This window comes from Lolium perenne, chromosome 3 (assembly GCF_019359855.2).
Source record: "Lolium perenne isolate Kyuss_39 chromosome 3, Kyuss_2.0, whole genome shotgun sequence".
In the NCBI taxonomy this organism is placed as follows: Eukaryota; Viridiplantae; Streptophyta; class Magnoliopsida; order Poales; family Poaceae; genus Lolium; species Lolium perenne.
The window spans coordinates 284,581,040-284,607,727 of record NC_067246.2 but is presented as its reverse complement, the minus strand read 5'-3'; the positions used below and the strand labels follow the sequence as shown (position 1 = coordinate 284,607,727).

General features: G+C 42.1%; 3 long non-coding RNA genes across 3 annotated transcripts; all 3 read right to left on the bottom strand.

Moving 5' to 3' along the window:
• Positions 1-5,331: 5,331 nt before the first annotated feature.
• On the bottom strand, positions 5,332-7,146 carry LOC127344260 (uncharacterized). Its single transcript, XR_007877870.2, has 2 exons — positions 6,546-7,146; positions 5,332-5,711 (listed from the first exon to the last, which is right to left on the bottom strand). It is a non-coding gene; the product is annotated as an uncharacterized lncRNA (long non-coding RNA).
• Positions 7,147-16,163: 9,017 nt separating this feature from the next.
• LOC139837682 (uncharacterized) lies at positions 16,164-16,530 on the bottom strand. Its single transcript, XR_011754301.1, has 3 exons — positions 16,479-16,530; positions 16,293-16,391; positions 16,164-16,191 (listed from the first exon to the last, which is right to left on the bottom strand). It is a non-coding gene; the product is annotated as an uncharacterized lncRNA (long non-coding RNA).
• A 2,965-nt stretch (positions 16,531-19,495) lies between these two features.
• LOC139837681 (uncharacterized) lies at positions 19,496-20,783 on the bottom strand. The gene is made up of 3 exons (XR_011754300.1): positions 20,685-20,783; positions 20,367-20,441; positions 19,496-19,795 (listed from the first exon to the last, which is right to left on the bottom strand). It is a non-coding gene; the product is annotated as an uncharacterized lncRNA (long non-coding RNA).
• Between the last annotated feature and the right edge of the window lie 5,905 nt (positions 20,784-26,688).

Here is a 26,688-nt window from a genome sequence, read left to right as displayed (position 1 = left end):
CCCACTCTTAAATCCCCTGCTTAGATATGGAGGCATCGAAGGAGGATCTACAGTGCAACTCAAAGGCCGAGGAGTCAACAACTACTTCAAGAGACAGGACCCTGTCAGAGGAGTAAGATACCACATCCAACAAGGAGAAAACCTAGTTTAGCCATAGAAGGGAACTAGCTTCCTAAACCTAGCTCCTACTTAGCTAGAATCTATGCTTAGCCTCTCTAGCTAGTTAAATACTCTTCAAATAGAGTTCGTGATAGGATTAGACTACGAGTCGTTCTTCTGGAGTTTATTTGTCGTTTTACCTCATTGTAAAGTAGGAGGTTGTGCTGATCTTATGTAACAGAGTCAATGTTGTAATTCTATAGACATGCCTTGGACCCGCATATGTTTCTGTTGTACCACTCTGAGCGATATAATACTAGTGGAATGGTGTTTCATTGGTGTTATATCAGACTTGCATACTACACCATGCAGTGGTATGCCGGGTCACCACAGTTGGTATCAGAGCAAATGCTTTGACCTAGGATTAAAACCCTTTAAAGGAGACCTATAGGATTGGTAGTGTCTATAGGAAGTTGTCCTAGGTAAAACAAATACTTCTTATGACTTGAGATGGATATTCACTTGAGAATAATCCTGACACACTTGAGTCAACCTTTTTACCTATCTTTCCTAAGTAAAGTTAGTTAACTAATCCCAAACATATAGTACACCATTAAGTCCTTAAAACAATAGATGAGTAGACCATAATTGGTATACAATACATGGTAGTCCAAAGAGAGGATACAACCATAAGGAAGATATCCTATTGGAAGATGTGTACCAACATTTATTATGATTAAATAAAAGAATTACCCAGACTTATAATAGGAGTGATATCAAGTGAAAAAAAATAAGTATCAAAGGAAGATATCCTAATAGAAGATATAGACCAAGTTAAGTAATGAGTAAGAAACATTATCCAAACTTGTGAAACATTTGATAGTAAGTGATAAATATGAGTTATATGAAGTAGTATAGACCATGATGAGTCAATCATGGGAGATAAGGAAGAGTGATAGGAATAATATATGTCTACTTACATGGTAGAGTTGTTAATCATATATGATTCACCTGAGAATCATTATGTGATGGATTAGAACATCAATATCAGGAGGAGAACAATAAGAAGCCAGTTGTTCAACAATAGTGTAAGAATTGTATTCCAAAAATATGGGAAGTGTGCCAAGCACATCATGACCATATGCTTATGGTAGAAATGCTTAGAAGTATAGGAACTATATCCTAATAAATATGTATTCAGAGTAACCATATTAGAACTAGTGGTATCATACAAAATAGTCCTCAATAGCACTTATATATGGTGTAATACTTTGTTAGTACTTCCAAACAAAACTAGGTTAACTTCCACTATTCCAGACCACTTTGTGTCAAGTTTATCTCATTGCAATTGTGCAAATAAGGTAAATATTGAGACAAATAGTAGAATCCCATATACTCATGCTAAGTATCACGATATAAACCTATCTTATGTGGTGTTATATACTACACATCTCAGCCAAATGTTTAGAGATGTCTTACTCAACTATAATATTCAGGCCTATGATGGTGTGTATTATATGCACAAAGCTGAATCTTCTTGGATTTTATTGGATTTTCATTGTTTGACTAGATCCATACATGAAGTTTGACTCTGATGTGCAAATGCATGTTGCAATATCAAGTTTTTACTTGATGTTAAAGATCTAGAGGGTAATGGTATTCGTGTGAGGAAGTGACGAATTCTAAAGATTCCGAAGACAAGATAAAGGTGCATCAGAAAAAGGAAGTAAAGTTGTGGGAAGTAACCACAATACTCTGAAGAAAATATCAATCAAAACTCATGCTTAGCCTCAACAGAGGAGTACTTTAGTACGGAAGAAGCATGAAGGTGAGAAATATGATGATTATGGTGAAGCTCAAGCAGATCCATAGTTAATATAGAAGAGGGAATGCATGGGAAATCACTTTGGATACTATATTCATAGTGGTTTTCTTGCAAAATAAACCCTGAAGGAAGGAAGATGACAAATGAAACCAGAGCAGATATAAGAAGACCACAGTTGGTATCAGAAGACCACAGTTGTGATATAGGATCAATACTACGAGATGAAGTAGAAGATGTCTCGTCCATTTGATCAGAACCTATAATAGAATCCATTTTTTAGATAACAAATAGCCACAATTGGTATCAAGTAGTTCGTAATTGGATTATCTGTACCAAGAAGTTGTGAACAAATAAAAAAAAAATTCAGCCAAATAATTATGACCTATAAAACATTCAGTCGAAGGATTCATGTTGGATGTCCACAAATTGAGTGGATACACCACAAACATTCTTCGATCACGAGACCTTAGAAGAAGTATAAACCATAAGTTAGACCTAGACCAATATTCTAACCATCAATCCAATGGTTGGAAGAAAAGGAGTTGAAGACCATAAGAAAACTCTAAGGGGTAGAGTAAAGATTGAGTTGGATATACAATAACTCAATATTTTGAGCAAGATAGAAGAAGAAGGTCTGAACCAAGAGGAAGTTCGATCTTATTTTCATAAGATTATCGAACACTACTTTCAGAAGGATGTCAGACCAGAAGCCGAGGTTTATACCTCGAGGAAGTAAGAAGTGGACTATAACTTGAGAAGATGAGTAGTATTTACCCAGAAGTATGAAAGCTCAAGTAAGTCAAGAATAATAAAGTTGGACGAAGAAAATACCGTAGACTAAGTACAGCTCAAGAAGTCCAAAGACCGAAGGAGATTGACCATACCAAAACTAAAGTCTATTTGAAAGATTCCTTTCATGGAACCTAAACGAACCAAAATAGTTAAAGGTATCAATCATAATTCAAGATTGGATGGACTAAGTGAGTCTAATCCATTCTGAGGGGAAGTAAACCATTAAGAACATTCTATGGTAAGTACCTTACTAAGTACCATTATTGCACTTTTGGTAGTAAGGGAAACAAAGACCTACTTACCAATTAGGAATATTTGACTAGCAGCACCAGAAGAAGTCTCAATCATAGAATCTTCAATGAGAAAGGAAACAAGATTATGATATTGAAAGAAATCATGGAATTAAAGGAAGAAGCCATGGCTCAGAGACAGACACTGTTTGATTCCAGGAAGAATCTGGACAAGGGATATATTCAATGATATCCAGTAAGATCAATACAGAGTTCGAGAAAAGCCATAGCCTGCACAAGTCAGATCCAAACTCCGAAACGTGAGAGACCTCAAACTTCGAGGACGAAGTTTAGTTTAAGGGGTAGAGACTGTAATATCCCAGGATTGGGGTTACAAAAAAATAGAGGAAACATATGTGTGCATTGCATTCATGCATAGAAAATCCGGGGAATTTTCGCGCGTTTGTTTAAAACACAAAGATGTCGAGGTTTCTCTTGTGTCGAGAGAATTGATATAGGTCATCGACACTAGTGCAATAAATTTCGACATGACCTTTGATGAATTATTATGTTTTCGAGGGAAGGAGTTTGAATTCGAACTCAAATATGAATAACATGAATTCAAATAAAACTTGAATTGGAAATTGACTTCCAAACAAATATATAAAACACAATTGAAGATTTACAAATAGATAAAGAAAGAAAATATATATTACATTAAGAATTATAATAACTTAATCAATTACAAGCTCCAAAAGAAATAGGAGATTACAAAGAAATAAAAAAGAATCCCTAAATCTAATCTTGATCTCCTTATTCTTCATTCCCTGCAAAAGAAACAACAAAGACAAAGAAATGTTGTGTTAAGGTTAAAATGTTTGTCTCCGCATTTAGGGAGACATTTTAGTTTTAGAAACTAGCTATTGGGAGTCAAGAAATAGTCTTGATCCCCAAATTGTGATTAGAGGGAGTAAATCAGAATTCAGCATCAACAAGGCATTATCATAGAAAAACCAGTGATCAAGAAGGCAACCAGGGACACAAGGCATCATTAGATGATCCATCTCTGAGGGACAAGGCAACACATGATGCTCCACTAAATACAGGCAATATATTTTCCCTCTAATCTAGCTAGAATCCGTGAGGCACCACAAAGTTGTTTTAATGGATCATTACTGACATGGAAAAGTCGGTATGATCCTAAGCCACTAGTTAATAACCACATGTACATAAGCAGGACTGAATTTAAATCCACACTTAGTTAAGCAAAATGGCCATTAACTAAAGCCATATAGAAACAGCAGCCAACAGGAGTATTTTCACTTAACAGTACCAAAGATAGACATAATAGGATAAGTACAAGGTTGAGCAATGGCTTGCACGTGAGGCAAGGAAAGTCAAGTTGGCAACATGCACTTGGAGGGGAAGCAACCTACTTAGCAGCTCACACACAACACATGCAACTATGTGTTGTCGATCACACGTAACAATAGCCCAAGAATATAAAAGCAAGAGCACCACAACTAGCCAAACCATTTGGCTAAATCTTCACCAGAGCGTACACCACTTGAGCATCTCAGCTCATAAGGGACTGCAGAAACACATCACATCGTAACCCACCAACGTATCAAGAGCCGCAAGATCAACAATAGGAAGCAGATCCGTGTCGGGAGGAGCTAGAACTCCACAAGAAGAAGGATATCTCAAGGGCTAGAAGAACCAGTCATCAAACTACATAAGTGCCACAGGTAGAACTTTATCAGAAATACAAGATAGATCAGGCAATATCTGTTCTTACTTTTTGCATGAGTACATATGGGGAAAAAAGGAATAATACAAAGACAACAAATCCCACTACCCTTCCACAAGATTTTTACCTAGGAGGATTGGAAGGATTTATTTCTCTCAGTATTGCATAGAGGTGCTATGCAAGAATCATCACAGAGAATAAAAAGCCACATAAAAGCATCTCGTTTATCCAAGATTTTGCCTCAGCCTTTGCATCACAAAGCTAGACAAAGAAATCAACCAAGGATCTGTTCTTCTCGACTTAATATCTAACACATAGAAAATATTCAAGGAGGGTGCAAAGATTCATTCGCACACAAGCGGCAAGCCACAAACTAACCAACAAGTAAAGTATCCGAACTTATCATATTTTTTGTGAACAAAGCAGTGGCAACCAGCTAAGGCCACCTACTCACGCTCTATTTCCAAATCCCACAAAAACATGACCGGATCATGCATGCACATGATCTAGTAATCCTCAACAAAGAAGAAGAGCACTATAAACAGGAGTATAAGCTCACAAGTAAACCCTCCAAAGAACTCATCGCCATGTGCAACAATAGTTGCATCCTCGTATATGAGAATTCACCAATAAGGTACACCAAAATATAACTGAATTTCTCCAATTACCAACTGTCATGTGGACAGTACAACTCCAACAAGTAGCCGCACTTGCAAATCATACCAAATAAATTCAAATCATTTTCCTAGTTCCAACAAGGAATCATTGCTAACATTTATTCATCATATTAGACAGCTACAAGCAAATAACATGCCAGCAGCATAATCTTTTAATCATAGACAGTAGTATCAATATAAAGCATCCATACATAAGCAGCAGTCCATGAATGCATCTCAATACCCCACTAACACAACCAATTAGTAAGTAACCATACATTTATCTAGCTGTTTAAATTCAACCAGAAGTGAATCAGGGGCATCACCAATATGTAGCAAACCAATAGAGCCGCCAGTACCTAATCAACATACTACAGGAATCAACTTGGGTACAGGAAATAATCTCTGGCCAACCAAGTATTATACAAGTAGTAGTGATATTCCAGCCATATTCTAGTCAACCAACACAGGATACCACCTCCAACTATCAGTTCACAAGCAGCTGTCTTAAAACATGTATATAACAAGAAATCTATATTTAATCAATAAAAGCTAACTAAGCACCAATAGCATGCATGTCAGCAAGTGGGAAAGTAATGGATCATTTATTCTCATGCTTTTGACCAAGCAATTGATCCAACACACATTTAAAATGCTAACATGCTTTATTCCGATACCTATTCCTTATGTGTACTCACTTTCAGACCTCACATACATATTGGTTGAGTTAAATTTGTGTGTATACACATAACCAAATTACTTAGAGAGCTTATTATGTGTGACAGCATCTGGGAATAGTTTTACCAGATTTCTAGACCAAAAAGATCATGTCTTCTATTTTTATGAACACCAGTAGATGTATGACATTAGTTATACTCATCTGTATTTAATCGAATATGTGATCTACTTAAATAAAAATTAGAACCTAACCCAGAACATCACCAGCAGGACACCCTATTCTCTGTACCACAAACCTAGTACATGTGAAGGAAAGCATCCACATCACCAAAAATCTCACAGGGAAATACCCCTGAACCTAGCCAGCACATAGTACCAAATCATGTTCTCTGCTCATTAGATTGTGATGAATAAGTGATCACCACCACATGTATATCTTCTACGAATATATCAACTACCCGACCAGGGCCAATTCATCATCGAAAACGAGAGGACAGGGGAGAACTAGGCCATACCTGAAATTACCTAACCGGAGTTATAATCGTGGCTGTAGCCGAGCTTGTAAGATGTGTAGACGAAGGAGGGGCCAACCAGACTTACCACCGCATCGAGATGCGGGAGGCCACGGCCATCCCAAGAGGCAGCAGCAGCAACACACCATCGGGGAGGCCAGCGGGTGGCCGAGCACGGCCAAGTCGAGCGAGGGTTCGGGAGGTGGTCGCGGAAGAATGTCGAGGCGTCGTGGTGGACGAAGGGAAGCAGTCAGGGGCGCCAGAGCCGGTAGCGGCCGGCGGCGACCAAGCCAACCACGGGCTAGGGTTTGCCGCGCGGGCGCGCGCACGTGAACGAAGAGAGGGGCGACGGTGGGGGTTCGGAAGAGGAGAGGAGGACGGAGCCACGACGGCGTGCGGCGGCGCCGGAAGCGACTAGTGACGGCCAAGACGCCAGCCGGCGGCGCGGCAGCAGCACCGCATCTCCAAGAGGGCAATCGTGCTAGTATGTGAGATGAAAACGAGCGAGAGAGGCGTGCTGAGCTGGACTCGTATGTGTACGTATGCGACTCGATCGCGTGCGTATGTTTGTGCTACTAGAAGTCTAGAACCGATCCGCTTTAGCCCAACAATGAATCAGCTAGCTAGTGTGCGTATGTGTTGCTAATTGGCCCAATTAGCTCTAAAATTTTATAATAATCCCCTAGCGTGTACGTGTGTCCTAACCAAGTTGATCAAATTAGAATACGTAGCATATCTGTATTAGTGTAAGCTAGTATCATTATTCGATTATGATTTTAAAAACTATAAAATGTTCTCTCCACAAATACTAAACAAACTTTTCAAATAAATATATGTTGTTTTATAACTCCTAAATAATATTAGGAATTAAAGAAAATACTAGAAGTAATTTTATTATTAATATTATCATTATTAGTATTTAAACCCTAAATTGTATAAACCCTGATTATTATTTTCTCTAAAAGTTAAATAAAATAAGAAAAATGTTGAAACCATTATTAACTTGAACTTAGAAGTTGTTTCTTAAAGTTGAACCTTATTAAACAAATTATTATTAGAAACCCTAATGGTATCATGTCCAAAACTCTAATTCCATTAGGAGTAAAATCCCAACTCTATAATTTTATGTGAAACTCAAAAATCCTAGGAACCTATGAAATAAGATCATATGGATTTAACCTTACTTATAGATCTATACTATGCCACAAATAAATGCATACTCATGATCTACTAATATAGAACAAGCCAAATATACATGAAGTTATCATTTCATGTCTTCATTTTGAATAGACCTTATATGATCCAGTAATGATAAACCCTAACTTGATAATTTGCATGCCATCCACTATAGGTACCAATACTTAGTATCACCCCATTGTGATCAACCCTAGTAGCAATCATATGTCATACTTTACCTCATATGCTCTTATTCAATTAAACCCTACAAGTACTAGAGTAGAAAGAACTCTTTTGTTTAGGAACCAACTATTCCTTACTCAATGAATCCAATCATAAACCCTAGAAACAAAAAGTCCGATTTGTAGTATTTCTTGTTCATTAAGAAACATGTTCTTCAAAAGTTATTATTTTGAAATATATAACAAGTAATCATTAACCATGTCTTATAGTACTAAACCTAACCATTGTTCTTTACATGTTAACCTTATGCCAACTACTATTCCATTGTGTGTTAGTATTATTATTATGATGTATTACACTACTTGTATATGATATCAAACTAACCAAACCCTAATAATAACCTTGTTTGTTACACCACTCTAAAAGTGCAACACATTCTAAACAAATCAATACAACTCATTAATCCTAAATCATTGGGGTTATGTTACGCTTGGGGCGATTGCATCTCATACTATGCATTATAGCATCTTGCCAGTTCTTTTAAACATCGTCCTTACCGGACGATGATGCTATTTCAGAATTTGGAGTTATTGCGTATCGAAGACCTTGCCTGCATAATCTTGCAGTCAAGAAAGGCAAGTTCATCGCTTGCTCATGTCATTTGAGTATCTTTATCAAATTACTTGCAAAGTACTATGTTTATCACTATTGCATAAAAAACCAAAACCACTATTTTCATAACTATGAATATGACTATGTGGTGGGCAATGGAACCATGGATTGTGTTGATATGGTGGAGGTTCCATTGCAAGGGTTTATATCCATCTAGGATTAAACAACAAATGTCGTCCAGTGATTCTTGTGCCGTAATACCCGTGTTAACCATAAGATCTGGAGTGGGACGGAATAGTCAATTGTATTTCCACCTCTTGTACATCAACGGATGCGCTTTACCGTAGACCCTTGATCCAAGAGATGACAAGTGGTACCCTTGATCCAAGAGAGGACAAGTGGTAGGGTGGGGGTCCCGATGAAGTCCCCACGGTTATTGCGGTCTATGATGGGTTGCTGCACGGCCGAAGGAGTTCATGGTAGAGACCTGAACTGTTGTCGTGGTCGGGGGCCGTCCTTAATTGGTATAAGAGCACCGGCGAGGACCCAGGGTCGGAGTTTGCAGCAAAGGGTGGGTGTATGAGGTAGCGGAGGAATATGATTGGCTATGACCTTATACCGGGCCTCACACCAAAGGAAGTGTGGACGGGTAACGTGCTCGGTTGGCACCAAGGTTAAGATCTCTTATGGGTAAAGCAACACACCTCTGCAGAGTGTAATGAATCGTGACCTGTCACTCCCTGTTCCGGGATATGGAACTGCGAACGCTGCCGGAAAGGAGCTCCATGAAGTTCTAGTAAACCGGTGAAGGCTGACGGACATAGTTCTTCTGAATAAAAGCAACCTTTTGAAGAAATGGTTATGAAAACCTGCATTGGTATTAGACTTTCTGGTCTAATGTCGTAGCTAGTGCATTAAACACCTCTTTTCTATAATGAACTTGTTGAGTACGCTCGTACTCATCCCACTCTTAAATCCCCTGCTTAGATATGGAGGCATCGAAGGAGGATCTACAGTGCAACTCAAAGGCCGAGGAGTCAACAACTACTTCAAGAGACAGGACCCTGTCAGAGGAGTAAGATACCACATCCAACAAGGAGAAAACCTAGTTTAGCCATAGAAGGGAACTAGCTTCCTAAACCTAGCTCCTACTTAGCTAGAATCTATGCTTAGCCTCTCTAGCTAGTTAAATACTCTTCAAATAGAGTTCGTGATAGGATTAGACTACGAGTCGTTCTTCTGGAGTTTATTTGTCGTTTTACCTCATTGTAAAGTAGGAGGTTGTGCTGATCTTATGTAACAGAGTCAATGTTGTAATTCTATAGACATGCCTTGGACCCGCATATGTTTCTGTTGTACCACTCTGAGCGATATAATACTAGTGGAATGGTGTTTCATTGGTGTTATATCAGACTTGCATACTACACCATGCAGTGGTATGCCGGGTCACCACAGGAGTGGCGGCGCAATCTGGGCAACAAGCCGGCGGGGTGGTGCCGGCGGCGAGAGAGATACGAGGGGTGGGGGAGATTTTGAGCGACGTGGCGGTGGGGTTCGTGCGTCGAGTCACCGACAGATCGGGCCCTTCCCCGCTTTTCACTCGTCCGGAGTCCCCGAGAGCTCCCTGGGGCCGGGGGCGTGGGATCGCCGGATGAATTTAGGCCCAAATCCGGACGAAAACGAGGAACCGGGGGCGCGACTGGGCCGAATTTCGCCGTCCGGATGGAAAAAACGCTCGCCGGGGGCCTCCTCGGGGGGACGAGTGGAGATGCTCTAACACAAACGCACCACGCACGCGGGCACACAGATCTATCCATCGGGGACCCATCGCGGCTCATAGGCCACCGGTCCATCGCCGATCGGAAGCCTCCAGCTTGCTTGGCTGATTTTGTCCATTATTGATTAGTGTTTAGATTGAAATATTGAATGGTTTGGCTATGTGTTGTATTGAGGAGGATATCTTGGACAATGATTTTCATATTGTCCTTAATGATTTTACATCTAGGAATGAGCGGAAGCTTTTTTGTGAATCACTAAAACATAATTATTGATGGAGCATAGTTATATTTTGTTACTCCCTCCGATCCATAATAAGTGTCGTGATTTAATTCATGAACTAAAACCATGACACTTATTATAGATCTGAGGGATTATCTTTTTTGATTTTTTCCTCTAATATGATGTTACTAAAGTGCAATTTTTATTGGCATTTTAGACTGAAAATATGTACTTACATTTAATTTTTTTAATTATTGCAAGTGAAAGTAGGACATATATGTCCATATATCTCATTTTGCATACATATATTTTAGGCACTAGGGCCCATTTTATGAACTTTTCTCTAGGGCCCCGAATAATATAGAGTTGGCCCTGATTGCCAGTCGGGTTATATTTATATGCACTATCATTTGATAGAGGATTAGAGTTAATAATATTTACCTTTAGTTCATGAAGCCATTTAGTATCTTAGCATCCTGACAACTAAGGTAAATCTTGAGTTCTCTGCAAGTAGAAGGAAAGAAAGTTGTACGCTTTCCAACGGTGAAGAACATATCAGGCTTATTTTATAGGAAACTGCTGGGCGTCCCCCGGGGGATCTGATTTCCCAGCCCCCGGGTCGCCAGCCGTTGGATGGAACAACCTCCACCGTACGATCTGGTCGGAATTAAGACATTGTCCCGCTTTTGCTGCCGGGCAGCAAAAACTTGCGAATTGCAGCAAAACAGCTAAATCAGCTTCCCCCGTCGCCAACCTCTCCTCTCGGGCGCCAAGCTCTCCCAAGATCGGCGACGGCCGCGCGGCAACCGCCGGAGACAAGCCCCTGCAGCAACCTCCGCCGCGTGATCCATGGCGCATCTGCTCCGATCCGTGCTGTACCCTCCTCCAGGCCATAAGAACCACCTAGTCCCACCGCCAATTGTTGCTTCAAGCTCTGGATCTAACCAGGGTCCTCGCCGGCGAGCTGCGGCAGATACGGCGAACGCCAGAGCAGGAGAGCCGTTGCAGCAACCCATCCATGGAAGATTCAACAACCCTCCGGTGTTTTTCAACCGTAACCCGAAGATGACCAACCAGTGCATCGGTGAGTTCTTCTCTCTCGAATATCCACGAGTTCTGCTGCTGCAGTTTGCTTCTATGCTGCAAAAAAACTTGTAGACCTAGTAACCGTGTAGCCAGGTGATGAAAATTGCTACACGTGATGGAATTGGCCTTTGTATTAAGAAATATTTGTGCTCATGCAGCAATGATGCTGCATATAAAATTATTGCTACAAATATAGTGCTGCACATATTCTTCATCATATATAGTTGGTCATTTATGCTTCTCAAAAAAAAGTTCAACAAGAAAAAGTGTGCAGAGGTAGTCTGGATTTTGGACTGCATATTGCTACGTAAAAGTTGCTTCTAGCTACAAGACTATAACAACAATTCATGTTATGTCGACAGGGGTTTGTTGCCGACAGATCCTTCAAGGTTTTGACCTCAACAAGCCAGCGCAAACATGGTTATGATGGTGCTGATCAAGATGGGAATGATGCAGCAAAATTTGTTCCTGGACCAAATAGTACATGCTAAGTGCAGTGTGCTTCCAATGTTGCCGAAGAAGATGGTGAAGAAATTTGTTCACACTGTGGTTCCATTTGTTGGGATGATGTTCGATGACCTTGAAGTAGCAAAACAAGTATACAATGACTATGCGTGGAAGCTTGGTTTCGGCACACGCATTGGAAACACCAAGTATAGCACGGCACGAGGAGTGCCAAAGGACACAATCGAGCAGAGTGTTTGAGTGTGTGCATACCGGTAAACCAAAGAAATTAATGTAAGAATGCTTCATGAGAAGCAAAGAAGCTGCCGCAAAAGTAAAAGAAGCTTCATTGATATGAGCAACATTGGTGAGCAAAAGTCAAGAAGCAAACAAGCTGGTTCGAGATGGACGTGAACGAATCAAAGCAGCGTAATATTTTGCTTCGATGTGACTGTAAAGCACATATGGTTGTTGGGAAGCGGAATGGCCATTGGTCTCACAATGTTTTTAAAGAAGATCACACCCACCCAATGGTGAAGCTAGCGAGGAGGCGACGCTACTACAGATCACACAGGAAAGTCCCGTAAGAAGATTTCCAATTCCTACAGACGCTACATAATCAAAACATTACAACCGCCTCGAGATAATGGGTTGTCTAGGAAGTGTGCATGGTGGCGACCCAAGGACACTAGGCTACGTGAAGAGAGATGTATCTAACATAAGGACAATGCTGCGAGAGGAAGTATCACAGCGTGATATGAGCATGGTGATTGAGTACTTTGAACGCAGGAAAGCAGAAAGTCCAAATTTCTTTTATGACACACAAGTTGATTCAAACAATGTCACGAGGATTATTCTCGGGTGGATGGAAGGACCAGAGCACTATACCCCAAGTACAAGGACTCGGTGTTTTCTTCGACACAACCTTTTGCACCAACAAGTATAATCTTCCTTTTGCTCCAATCGTGGGAATAAATAACCACACACATACGATTGTTCTAGGTTGTGCTTTGCTACCTGATGAAACAACAGAAACATTTAAGTGGGTATTTGAAAGGTGGATGCTCGCAATGAATCGTATGCACCCGTATCATATAATGACAGACCAGGACCAGGCTATGGCTACTCGCAATTGACAAGGTATTTCCAAATTCAAGACACGATGCCGCTGCTACCATGTGCTGCACCTAGCAAGGAAAAAGCTTGGTCCAAATTTGGGAGAAGGCCATCCATTTGCAGATGCATTTTACTCATGCATATATGGAATCGATACTATTGAGGAGTTTGAATTCTGTGGCAGCATATGTCATAAGCTTCGACATGGCAGAGAACAACCACCTCAATAATATGTGGAAGAGCAGAAAGACATGGGCACCAGTTTACTTCAGAAAAGTTTTTTCCCATTCACAAGCACAACTGGAAGATCGGAAGGCCTTAACTCATACTTCAAGACATTGGTTCGCCCTAGTGACTCCGTGTGGAATTTCGTGCAGCAGTATGAGTTGTGCCAGAATTTGATGTTGGATCGTGAAGACAATGCGGGCTTCACAATGGAGACGACGACAGCAAAGCTTTGGGGCAGGTGAGACTCTTCCATGCTACACAACACTTATACATTGTCCCCTAATGAATATGTAGCATTGTTTTATTATTACCGGAGCATTTACTAATTACATTTGTGACAAAAACAAAATGCAAGCATGACAAAGATTGAAGAACAGGCATTGAAATTTTACACAAGGGAAGTCTTCGACAGGTTCCAAAAAATGGTTCAGAGTTCAACAAGATTTTACCCTATCCATGTAGAGGCAGAAGGCTTATGTTTTGATCTTGTTCCAAATCAAGACCTTGATGTGAAAACTTATCGGGTTGCAGTTAACCCTGAAGAAGGATTGTACACATGTGGATGCAACATGTTTGAGATGTGTGGTTTAATATGCCCACATATCATTAGGGTGATGGTGCACCTCAATGTGCAAGCAAATACCAGGAAGATATATGCTTGAAAGGTGGTCTGCAAAGCAGCAACAACACATGCCCCCCGAACCCGGGACAAATACAATCAGATTTGGTGTCCCAGCAAGTAACACACTCAAGTACAACTCACTGTGCGTAAAGATGAACCAGCTTGGCATCTCGACGCATGCTTCGATGATGATACATATGTTGTCAGATCCCGCATTGTTGACGAAGCAAGCAAAGTTGTTGCTACAATGCTGAAAGCAAAAGGTCAAGTGCAACAGAAGGAGAAGGTTATCAAAGATAGACAGAGTGAGGACCAGAGACAAGAAAAACCTCAAGCTCCACAAGAAAAAACAACAACAGAGATGGTACCGCAAGTCACCAGGTGAAGAATCCTCCACGTACGAAGCCAAAAGGTCGCCCAAAGATAACAGAAAAGCGGAGGAAGACATTGGTCGAGCTGCGGGATGAGGCAAATGAGAAGAGAAGGAAGAAGCAAAGTGAACCTAAAACACCAAAAGAGCCAAAAACAAAGAGGAAGTACAGGAAGAAGTGCCCATTCTGTGGTGATGAAGATCACATATCTGTAAAGGATTGCAAGTACATGAAAATTGCTTTGGCTAGAGAAGATGCAATGCAAGCGGGAGCAGATTTGACGTTATAGATTGCTTCAGCGAGGAATTATACATTTAATTCTGAAAAATGTTGAGATATGTTACAGATGCTTACAATTATAGTATACAAAGTTACAAATGTTGATAAAATGTTACAGATGCTACATTGTTGATTTTCTACCCCAGGCTGTCTTATATTTATTTTGTAACCTGGATAGTGTAAAATGATACTGGACAAAAATTGCAGCAACAAACAGATGCAGATGCAGCACTTTTAGCTTGTGAAAACAGCATAATAGATATGAGTTTGCAGCAACAAATTAATTCCAGTCAGGAACATACTATATTTGTCATACTGGGGACACAAAAGGGATCATTTGAATTGACAACTTCTTGATGGTTCAAGCATTGAAGCATTTTATTGTATCATCGTGTTTGCATCATAGTAGAAAATGGAAAAGCTCAACCTAATTGCTTGCAGCATGCATGTTGAAAAATAAAAGGTTAGGTAACATTTGGTTTGAAGCAAAACTTGTTTATTACATTGTCAGGGACATAAACTCTTTGTATGAAGCAACACTTAAAAATGACGGAAGTGCATGTACCACAGGTAAATTGACAGCAAAAATATATGAGCATGGTAGCAAAGTGGGTTATGTATTTACAGCAAACAAAATCAACTTATGTAGCAAGTAAAAAGAGAATGCTACTGGAAAAGACCATAAAACATGAGAATACTTGTCATACTTAAAAACTCAAAACATCATCCATATTCCAGAGCCAACATTAAACTTATATCTGGTAGATTGTACTGAGAAAACATAAAAAGAACTGATCATTCAACTAACAGGTCCAACATATAGAACCATCACCAGAAGCCTAGTTCTACTCCATGTTCCAGTACATGGTTACAGTTACAAAAGGCAGCAACACCATGTGTTTTGAACAAAAAGCTAAACTATCCTCGCCGCAAATCCTCGTTCATTATCACGTCGACATCATCACTCTGGTTATCCCTGTTGTCGATTAGGCTTGCTGCGAGCAACCTTCGAAAATCTGGAACTACATCATTCTCGAAATTTGGCATGACTTTCCCATTGAAGTGCTCCATGTAAAGAATGCTGTAGAATCCACAGTCATACCTGCATCAACCAAAAAAAATGGTGAAAAACAAAGTAAAAAGAGGAAAAGAAGCAGAGAAACATTATGAATGTATCATTTAATTGTCAAAAAACAGTGAAGCAAACTTACAAAGTGTCTTGCTGTGGATGGTCAGGTGTGGTTTCCTTGAATTTCCCAAAGTCAACCCATGAAACTTTGGACTCGTTTGCAGTCCGGACGAAGTTGGAGAACTTTGGAAAAAACAAACAGCATGGGATAGTAAGGACAAAAATAGTTGAAGCAAAACATTAAGAAAAAAGGTGGAAATTGCTACCAAGTTGTTTGTCGCTTTTGCTAAGCTGCTCACACCATTCTCTGGCATCATTGAATCAAAAATGTGAAATTGCTTGCACAAAGAAGTTGATGCAAAGATACAATCCAAGTTGATCGGCTTGTACAATGGGCAGGTAAAGCTACATACAAACAGAGAGATAATTTAAGAATGAAGAAGTTATACATGCATGAGAAACCTTGAAATTGCTCACAGAAACAAGAACACACATGAAAAACTCACCATGTCATCTTTCAGAATTTTGAATTTGCTACATGCAATTTTGAACTCTTTCATGACAGAGGCAGGGTCAAAAGTAGAGGTTTCTACAGCAAGCTTTTCCTGTATGTTTGGAAAACAATAAAAGATGATGAAACAAGTGATAACATTGGACAAGCTTGGAAGAGAAAAATGCAATAAATTACTCACCGCAAAGTACGGAGAGAAAGCATATCTCTTGTGATTTCGGGGATTCTTCTCAAAGACTTGCTTTTGCCGCATGATTGAACTTCTCTGTCCAAACCGCCATCACTACGTTGCTCAAATATTGGCGTGACGAAGAGCTCCAATGAAGGACTTGTACGAGCAAAAGAATCGACCAATCTTCGTAAAACTCTTTGTCGCAAAGAATGGAAAACCAACAAACACTTTTATTTACAAAGAATGAAGGAAAAAGGGTAAGATGAAACACAAAACCCATGCAGCAAAAAATAACACAAAAATGACACGGAGGACTCACGGCACTTCATTCTTCTTCTTCCTCTTGAATTTCCGTCCATGTGAAACATATTTGTCGTACTTACGCACAACATCTTGAGAGACCTTAATCTTCTTCAGCTTCGGAGGTGAGAGTTCACCCTTGGCAGCCCTCTTGTACCTAGTTTTCTTTTCAACAGTTTTAGCACCAGTACTAGCATCTTTGGTGACAACATCTGCAGCAACATCTGAAGCAGAAAAACACAGACAAAAACCATTTTATGCTGTGAAAAGCAAGTGAGTACTAAAAATAAACATTTAAACAAAAAGAAGGAATGTAGCAACAATTATTATGTAAAGTAGCCAAAACAGTATACATAATGTAGCAACAAAAAAATGAAAATGCAGCAAATGAACATTTTAAGCTCAAGGAATACCAGAAGGAGAAGGGCTTCTTTCAGCCACAAGAACAGTTGAGCCCACATTTAAAGGAATACCAGCAATCAGACTTAGTTTGCCATCGGCAGCAAAAAGTTTAGCTCTCTTAATAACTGAAATATCTGCACCTAATAAAACTTTCAAAACTTAGTAAACATGAACAATGAAAGATGAAAAAAACTTGCTTAGGCAAAAATGACCTGTGTTTGTAGGATGTTGCGGTGACACGTTCTCGCCCAAGTGATCTTCAAAGATCCCCTGGATGGTATGGGTGGTGTTGTAGCCTCCATAACTTTAGGCTGCTCAGAAGCTAGTAAAAAAGAACAGATAGTTAGACGATCAAAAAACTACAATTACAACACATAAATAAAGCAAAATGTGTCGTCAAGCTTACATGTGTCGTCAAGCTTCACTACAGAAGGAACATCAGCAGGCGGAGTAATTTCTTCTGCATGAATAGTGATTTGATCTTCAGACACAACAACTCCATCTGGATCCTGAGAGAATAGCTCCATTGATGGAGGGTCAGGGGCTCTATTCCAAGCTTCTGCAGATATACCCTCCGGTATACGAGCAAATGGTGAGTTTGTAGGTGACATCACAGGGCTGTCAACAGAAACCTGTTCACCAAAGAACATCTCCACCAAGAGAAGAATCCAACAGAACAATAGAGATTGCGGCATATCCACGACGAGTGTGCGTGAGTCCATGACAAGAGCCCTTGCTTCGACAACAAACTCGTCGTTGTCTGCTTCTTCGTAATCACCACGGGATTTCTTCATCATCATGATTGGAAGTACCTTCATCATCATGTCGTCACAAGACCGTCCATATTTTCATCTTCAACTCCACCTCTGTTTGGGAAATGCACACTAGGACCATCACCTTCTTTCTTTGCTGCATCTATGTCAATAAGCAAAGCTGCCATGCGCTGCGAATGCATTTGCTTCAAACCAACACCAAAATTCTTGAGAGTGGTGTCAAGATCACGACCATAAATAGACCTGTGTTTCTCATACAGATGCTTGCAAGCAGCTGGAACCTGTCGACAGATACATAGCACATACATCAGGAAGAAAAAATGGAGGTGATACAAATTAATAAAATAATAATGAAGCAGTATAAAAGAGCAATTGTTGAATTCATTATAAAAACTGGGGATTTTGAGATGAAAACATGGTAGCACATACCATTAACTGTAGTAGCAACATTTTTAAAATAAAGTAGCAAAAAATATATAACATGTTAGCAAAAAGTATTGGTTTGCTACATAAATGCTAATGAAGTCGAGGTTTTCGATGATACCATGGTAGCACATAACAAGAACTATAGTAGCAACATTGTTAAATGTAAAGTAGCAAGACAATATAAAAAATGCAGCAATTACATGAAAAATAATAGAGGAAAAAGGCTGAAAACAATGTACTATACCTCAAGATCCTGACTAGTAGGAAACACAAGCCATTCATTGAGCGAGGCGTATGGGTTCACTTCAGATTCTTCAACAGGCTGCTCAACAAAGCTCCTCAACATGATGACGGTTGGAAAAAGCAGCAACTCCATAAGGAGTGTTTGACAGTTCAAGAAACTACACAACAAAAAAAGAGAAGAAAATAAGGATCTTATAGAAAAACTACAAAAAAACCAAGCGGTGCTATGAGTAACTCACCTGACGCCTTCCAAAAACAGTCTTATTATTCAGATCTTCCTATCAAGCATCATTTTGGACAACAAACTTGAAATCACTACTGGTCACAAAACATACTCTAGGAATTGAGTAGTTAATGACATGTTGGTTTGGTGGAAAATCAAGGTGATCCATGTAGACAACCTGTCAAAGAAAGGATGGAAGCATAAACAAATTCAGCATTCTGAGGCGAAGATTAAAACATGAAAAATAGCAAAAAAGCAAAAAACAAAACAGAGCATGGGGTAAGTTCAACAACGTACAGCCTAGAAGGGCGAACGGTCCAGTTGATCCAAAACTCATTTTTCTTAGCATTTCCTGGTACCACTACCTCTGTGCCTTGCTATTGATTTTTGTAACCTCCTCGCATTGCTAACTCAAGCAAGTGTTCATCCCATGCAAACTCGTGAGTCCTCCGAGGGTCCAACATACACCAAATAGTCAAGGCTAATCAGATTTGCGCTACCAGGGGCAATAACCGTAGCCAAACATATAAGATCCCATGTTCGATAATGGTGAGGTCATCCGTAACATCACAAGCCTTGAGCAATTTAACGGCATGTCGGATGAAAGGCCTTGATTGTCCTTCTTCTATGTATATCTGCCGCAATTGAGGATGCTCACCTTTCTTCTGAACAACAAGTCTGTCGCCGCATCGAATTCCAAAAACTTTCCTCACCATATCTTTTGTGAAAACTATCCTCTTCTTGTGGAACTTGAACTCCCGCAAACCAGGGCTAGTATGAGAGGCAACAAAGTCTATTAGAGCATTAGGAATGTTGAATGGAGATACATTCAACAATGCTCTAAATGCACTCTGCTCTTCAATAATACGTCTCTTCGGATCATCGAGCTCTGCAGCAAGAGCATGCAGACGCTTTGCAGCAAAACGATCCTTGGAAACCCAATGACCAATCCCATCTTCCTGTTAAAAATGAAGAACACAAAAAAAATCAAAAGAAAAACATTTAAAATGATAACGCAGCAATTCATGTACATAATGTACATAGATGGTAAACAAAACTTATAAACACAATGGCCTATGTAGCAAACTAAATAAAAGCAAAAGACACAAATGAAGCACAAGCATACAAGAAAATCATCACCAGCGTAGCAATTATCACAGAGAATGTAGCAATCATGAACATTTGCATGCAAGCTGGATAGCAATTATCACAGAGAATGTAGCAAAAATATAAAGGATTTGTAATATAATTAGAATATAGCTAAATTTATGAACCTATGCAGCAATAGCAAGCACACAGGATAGCAAAAATAGAAACGTATATCACCCCTAGAAATACATAGGGGTAGCTCGCAGGGTACAAAATCAACATGACAAACGCCTACAAATCCTAGTACAAAATCCACACGAGAACGAGCTCGAACTTACAGCCCTAGAAATACACAGGGGTAGCTCGCAGGGTACAAAATCAACATGACAAACGCCTACAAATCCTAGTATAAAATCCACACGAGAACGAGCTCGAACTTACAGCCATGATTGCACAGGCAGAAATTCCTCGGAACGACTCGAATCGAATGCCGGCGAAGATTCCCTTGAAGAACACCTAGAAAATGAAGGGGAAAAGTGAGGATTCAACGGGTACGAAACAATTACTTGGACGAAAATGAAGGCAGCGTGTTTTAATCGCGCGGGAAGCAACACTGGAGGCGCACATCAAAGCAAATCATCGGCGGTGCGCGGATTTGCAACGCCACCGCGGAGTTCTAGGCAGCGGAAAAAAGTCCTAGGGTTGGGGGAAGAGCAGCAGAGGAGGAAGTCCTAGACGAGGAAGAGGTAGCCAACTCACCGGAGGAAGCGGAGGAGCGCGTCGTCTTCTCCGGTGGCAGGAACCGTCGGCGGCGCGCGGATTCGCTCCGCCGTCGCCAACCTCTCCACCACGAAACCCCACGCCGTCTCGACCAGGTGGTGGGTGGGATGCAGCAAATGCGGGATAGGAGTAACGCCCTGTCCGCGCGTGGGTGACGTGGCGCAATATCAGCCCGACGATGGAAGTCCATCGGACGACGCTCCATCAGGAGGTTGCGACTCGCGCGTCCCCCGGGGGAATAGAATCATTTTCCTATTTTATATGGCCCCCGTATTAGAAGCATCAAGGATCTTACAGAAAGTATACAAAATGAGAAATTTTTGCATGCATAACTTGCTAATTACCATGGACTTAAGCGCATGTATCGTTCGCAAGCAAGGGTCTGGTTGCTGAAAAGACCATCATGATGGACCCTGAGAGGGATCTTTCGTACGAAGAAAAACAATATCGCCGTATATAATATGGAATTATGGATTGGTTTAGAATTTGAGAAAACACCAACAATCGGCTAGCCTCATCTACATGAGGTGTCGCTTGGTACTGTTGTGAGGATGCGTTGGCTGCTCTGGCAAATGATGTATGTCCTTTGTCTCAGCATTCTTGTTTGCCGACGTGCGCCAATCCAGTCATCGACATTGCCATTGGCATGGAATGGCAAATATATGTTTTAATTTTCCTTACTCTGTGCTACCACTGCTAGCAGAGGTGTGCGAAAATGGAACTCAAGCATAATGAAGGGATCCATGATGACTCTTGGCGAAAGTGGTTGTGGATGGACGATGCATGCGTTGCACCAACTTGCAAATGCGCTGCCGTGAAGTTCCTCGAGCGCCGCTGGGATTAAATAATCAAGATTCATTAGTGATAAAAGTTTATAGAAGTCCAATAATCAATGGCTAATTACATGAGAGAAATAGATAGTTGGCATGAGATGGATTGATGTGCATCTGAACTGAGGGGACGTCTGTTGTTGCAAAAAATGTAGCGTGAGGTGGCAAAATTCTATGGTGCGATTGTTCCTTTGATTAGGTGGATAGCTTGCAAGTGGAGATGTGGTGGGACTTTTGGGTAGCGTAGCTGCATGGTAAGAGAAATTGGTTAGTGGAGATAATCTTCTTAGTTATATAGGTTGACACGCGGAATTTTGTTTGTCTCTCGCACGTTTTTTTGTATAACGGTGACCAATGCAGCTCATCGCCAGAAAGCATGTTGGATTGGGAGATACTTCCTCCATCCACAAAACAAGTGTATTTCTAACTTTTGTTCTAAATCATTTTTTTGAATTTTGTAAATTTTATAAAAAAGAGTATCAACATATGTAAGGTTAGATTGACATATTTTGAAATTACATTTCAGTATGATTTCAATCTTCCACCCAAAAAATAAATCCACCCTAAACTAGGGTTTCACCCAATATTGCACAAATAGGAATAATGTGAAGGCTTTTGTTTGGATGAAAATAAGGGGATCAGAAGAGATTATCTTAGGAAGGGGTTGAGACCGAAATTCACGGAAAGAATCCTTCAGATCTGCAAGATTTGGAGAGAGGATTTGAAAGGAGGGCAACAATGCGCCACCTCTCCATGGGCGAGCGAGCAAATGTCGGGTGGCTACATGTAAGAGAGGCTCGTGATGGTTAACGCTAACTGGGAGTGTAGCGCCAATGGAAGGGGGTGCTACCCTAAGTTAGGACAACATCAATGCGAGCGGTGTTACTTAACCGAGGAAGATAGGGCATGGATTAGCCCCACCTCACTACGGTGGGTGTAATCATTTGTCATCGATATAGACGTAGATGCTCAAACTCACCTCTATGAACGCACGCACATCCTACCCTATGAACACCGCTGACGGGTCTCGAGATTGATAAAATCACTAGGGGCTCCTCGCTGTGAACAGTCTTTCACCAAATAATTCCGCCTATTAATAAAACACAAAGTGTTAGATCTGAGATTTGAACCTTAATATCAGTGTCCTGATGGTTGCTTTTCTAGCGACTTTGTTCCTGGTATTACTGTACCTAAAATGAATAGATCGGTGAAATGCGATTTGCACAAAAATAACCCTTTTGTCAAACTATAGCACAGACTGACCCTCCGGCGAAACTATTTCACGGATCTAACCCTTTTGTGTGGCGCCCCCCTCACGGGCGCCACACATGCCCATGTGGCGCCCCTGGCCCTGGCGCCACACACCCATCCGACGTGGCCCGTCGACGCTGAGCTGGTGACCCCGATCCGACGTGGCAGCACGAGTGGCGCCGCCCTCGCCGGCGCCACACTTTGAAAGTGTGGCGCCCGTGGGAAGGGCGCCACACATTCACTTAAGTTTGGGCCGCGCGCGCGCCCCCAGCCCGACCCTTCTTCTTTCTTTCTTTCTCTTCTCTTCTCCTCCCTCCCCCCCAGCCCGGTTCTCTCTCTCCTCCCTCTCCCCCCACCAAATCCACCACCAAATCGTCAGATCTGTCCGTGGAGATCGTTCCCCATCCATTTGTCAAGGTAATCTCCTTCAAATCTTCTCCATTCATCCACTAATTTCATAGATCGGGCTAGATTTGGACATGAACCCTAGACATGTTTTTTTTTTCTTTTGTGCACTCTATATTGTGTTGTTTGTGTTGGAGATGGTAGCCTCATGTATGCATGTGTTTGAACCATAGATTTGTAGAAATCTACATATGAAATTTCACATGTATGTATATGAACTCTATGTATGTATGTGTATGTATGTGTATGAACCCACATGTATGCCTAGTATTTGTGATGGAGTAACTCATATTTGTTAGTGGAATGGATCGTAATATGGTTTCAAACATGTAGGATGGCCGGTCCCGGTGGACGGGAAGGGGCCGCCGCGGTCTGGCGCCCGGGCCGGGGAAGGGGCCGCCGCGGTGGAGCAGCAAGGGCCCCACGGTCACCGTCACCTGCATCCTCCTCGTCTTCGCATGAGGAACGCTGCTTCGAGTTCCTCCTCCGCATCGACAACGACCCACTCGGCATCAAGCGGCTACCGGACAAGTTCGCCGAGTTCGTCGACGGCCACGAGCCGGCGCACTTGCAGCTACGGGAGGCTAGCTGCAACTTCTGCCGCTGGTCCGTGGAGGTCCTGTTCGACGGGCATGGCAAGATGTACCTGCACACGGGGTGGGACAAGTTCGCCCGTGACCTCCACCTCGAGCCCGGCTGCCAGCTCACCTTCCTGTACGAGGGGGACGGCGAGATGATCGTCAAGGTGTTCGACGACACGGCCTGCCGTGTGCACTACCCCCACACCGGCGAATCCGGCTCCGACACCGATAGTTAGATCGTCGAGTGTTGTCAACTCTATCTTCGTTGCTTCGTGTTGTTTGAATGCTATCTTAAATTGTATCAAACTATGTGCTACGATGTTAGGTATGATGATGTTATGTCCATGATGTGTGTACAAAATGGCTGCTGATATGATGTGTGTATGACATAGCTTTTGACATGATGACAGTTTTGTTGGAATATGGTAGGATTTTTCATGGTTTTAACACATGTCAATGTGTGGCGCCTTCCCACCGGCGCCACATTGCATAGTGTGGCGCCCGTGGCATCGGCGCCACTCATGCATGTCTAATTGTCCAAAACATACGTAAGACAAATCGTTCGGGACTTAGCCGTTTGGCGAGGCTCTTTGTGTGGCGCCGATGCCACGGGCGCCACACTAGCATGTGTGGCGCCGGTGGGAAGGGCGCCACACAAAGAGCTCTCGCTAAAACGGCTAAGGACTTATCGTCCGAGCCCCGGATGTTTTCGACCCAGTAGTTCATATAAGTTGGCATGTGTGGCGCCGATGCCACGGGCGCCACACTATGCAATGTGGCGCCAGTGGGAAGGGCGCCACACATTGACTTGTGTTAAAACCATGAAAAATCCTACCATATTCCAACAGTTTTGACAACAAGAAGATTGCACTGAATATGTACCACACATTGACACAGCATAATGGTTCAAATGACAAAATAAGGTTCGACGACATCAAGGTTTCAATTACAATAAGGTTCGACGACATCAAGGTTTCAATTACAATAAGGTTCAACGACACGAAGGTTCGAGAAGATCAAGGTTCACACAACATAAAGGTTCGACAAGAAGAACATAGCCAAAGGGACATCACTGCGTCGCAAAGGCTCCCTCCCCCTTGCCTTCTTCTTCTTAGCTTCTTCAGCCAATTCTTCCTTCTCCCTTAAGTCACGAGCCAACTGAACGACCGAATCGAAGAAGTGGTGGCGCTCCTCCGTCTTCGCAGCTTCCGCTTGAGCTCTCTCCTCCTTGATGCGTTCAGCCTCCCTAGCCACCTCCTCTAGGTGCATCCTATTGGCCCTCTCCCTCGCAATTTGCTCAAGTTGGCAGCTCCTCAGGAATTTTATCCGTGCCTCGCGCTCCCGTTCGGCCTTCAGCTTGGCATTCCTCCTCTTGTGGAACAATATGTATTCGTCATACTGTTTTTGCATACGCTCATCTTCCTCCTTCTTCTTAGCTATCTCCTCCCGCCTCTTCCTCTCTAGTTCTTCCTTCTCCTTCTTCCGCACCGTCCTTACCGCCTCCTCCCAAGCGGACTCCTCCTTCTCATTGCCCTCCCATGCTCCCTTCCCCTTGGTGGGTTGAGTTGCCATACCTGTAAACCAAATTGAAAAACCAAAGTTAGTCATGGAATATGAAAAACCAAAGTACAATGCAATTAGTAACTTGGAGACACATACGGATAAGGCCCCGCTAGGTATCGTAGCATACTAGCACCGCGACGGCCACCTCTACTAAGCCCTACGTGAATCCTTTGTTGCCTTGGAGCTTGTCGCCATTGTGGTTGATGCCTTGAGGCTTGTTGCCTTGGAGCTTGTTGCGTAGGAGCTTGTTGTCGTTGGGCTTGTGTGCTTGGAGGTTGTTGCCGTTGGGCTTGTGTGCTTGGGGTTTGTTGGCGTTGGGCTTGTGTGCTTGGAGCTTGTTGGCGTTGGGCTTGTGTGCTTGGAGCTTGTTGGCTTGGACTTGTGTGCTTGGAGCTTGTTGGCCCTCACTCTTTTACCATCATGCAATGTCATTTTGGTTGCGGAAGGCTCCACCACATGCACCATGCCCGGGTTAGTTGCGGCCATCGCTAACAACAACCTAGGGATACGGTTGTATGCTTCATCCCAATCACCGTACAACATCTTGAATGCGGCTTGTTTGGCCTTCCATGCCTTCCCGTACTTGACGTCGTATGCAAAGGTGGATTTGACCGTATCTTGCACGGACCTAATGCTCATGATAGGAAGTGATGAGATCTCCGCCGAGAGCTTGTATGCAATGAACTCGGATGTGAGTTGACGGTGGTCCGGCTGTGCATCCTTGCCATCAAGCTTGGGCCCCCGGCACATGTGAGTGGCTACACAACTTGTTATGTGCCAAGAGGGCCCTTTTTTGAAAGGTCGTGCACGGACAACCCATGGGCACCTTTTATCCACACATTTTAGCGTGTACCGCTTCTTCAAGTCCGAGTGAACAACGATGTAAGGGCGATGATGCTTAATGGAGAACTCCTTCAACCATATCTTCAATTCCAAGAATGTATCAAACGTTAGCCCTTTAGAGATCATAGCCGTCCTACCATCCACATCTCTCTTGGATTGTGGCCTAGCTCCAAGAAGTAAACTTTTGCCACCATCAACCACGGCTCCATCCGCAAGACTAACATCACGGAACAATGGTACCCGGATATCCCGTCCGGTTACCTTCTTGAAGATCTCGGCTCTTTCGGCTTCCTTAGCCGTGAAGCCATCCTCGTCAACCTCCTCTTCGGGTCCATCATCATCCGAGTCCGACGCATAGCATCGGGAATAAGGAATGGAGTGGTCCATCTCCTCTTGCGTCCAATATTTATCCAAATCACCGATATTGTTGCAATTCATCTCGAAACCATCATCACCATCGTCATGCTCATCATACTCATTATCCAACGGAGCTTGTTGGGCAATGGGAGA